Below are 1,353 nucleotides of genomic sequence, written 5' to 3' on the forward strand. Positions count from 1 at the left end.
GAGGAGGGTTTATAAAGAGAAATTCAGAGCAAAAGTAGAAAAGCGACATGTTCGACAGGTAAAAGTAAACGCGGTAACTTTTAAAAGTAAGTTACAATGATCTGAGCCGTCTAGATGGAGATCAACAGTTGAGGGCGCCTCTCAGCAGCGAAGCGGTAAGTTCTTCCAATCGCCGTTGGATCGCAATTCGACGACTGACACGCATCCAGGCAAAACGCAAAGGCACTGTGCCTCGTCAGGTGACCCGCAACAGTTAACAGGCCTGACAGTGTGTTTGGATCACAAGGGCATATATACGCTGGTCAAACTCTCTTCCTCTGATTCTTCATGCGGGATCAAACCCATCACACAACTCCACTTGAGCCACGTGGGCACCCCCACCTTGATGATTAGCGACTCAACAGATTATAAGTAATAAAATCATGTCATTCGTCGAACATCCAGTTTGTACCTTATTTCACCACTGATTTACCATCATATCAAGCTATGGCGGATCCAAGATTTCATGCTTGGGTGTTCAAAAAAATTGTGGGTTTAATTTTTTGATCTAATATCTAAAATGTTCATGCACCGGTGACTTAATTCTTCATCAAAATGACAATACCTTATAGAAATGACGAAAGAAATACAGAGTATTTACTACATAATCATACATTTGGGGATCACATAGCCATTATTATACAATGCATCTAAATACAATGAGCAAGAAGAATGCTAATTGCCGGTGCAAACTAAGGCATAGCCTAGTGGTGGAAAGGGGTCGATGCCTTCCCACCTTCAATGCATGGTACTTGTAATTTGAGTTTATTGCACCAATTAAACTCCCTTACAATCTTTTTGTCAATTTTTTAATATGTGCTGGTGACATGCGTAGGTGTAGGCTGTTGTGTAACTCGTGCTATAGGTAACAGCCGTGATGCCATGGCACTAGCGAAAAAGGTCATTTGGGGGCTCAAAGTCTTAAAGTATACACTATGTATAAAAGTTTCTAGCCAAATTTTTTTAGTGTACATCTGTACACCCATGACCAACTGCGGATCTGCCCCTGACATCAAGACATATATCCACACTAAAACAATCATCAGACAGTTTTATCTGTCTTCCGCACTTAAATCCTTGAGGTTCATGATCTACAACTTCACACACATTTGCAACACCACCTTGTTTCGTACTCGTGCCCTTTGTGAGCTCGTATTTACAATCATATTCACCAGATAATGTTGATGCTTTCTGCGCAGGTGCCATTGTCTCAGCATTATGATGAAATATCATGGTGTTGTGTTGTGGATGTCATTGTCCTCAAGGCCGGGCTATATGCTACACGAAAAGGGTGACCACATCGAGCCCCGAGGG

The sequence above is a fragment of the Triticum dicoccoides genome, chromosome 5A, assembly GCF_002162155.2.
Source record: "Triticum dicoccoides isolate Atlit2015 ecotype Zavitan chromosome 5A, WEW_v2.0, whole genome shotgun sequence".
In the NCBI taxonomy this organism is placed as follows: domain Eukaryota; kingdom Viridiplantae; phylum Streptophyta; class Magnoliopsida; order Poales; family Poaceae; genus Triticum; species Triticum dicoccoides.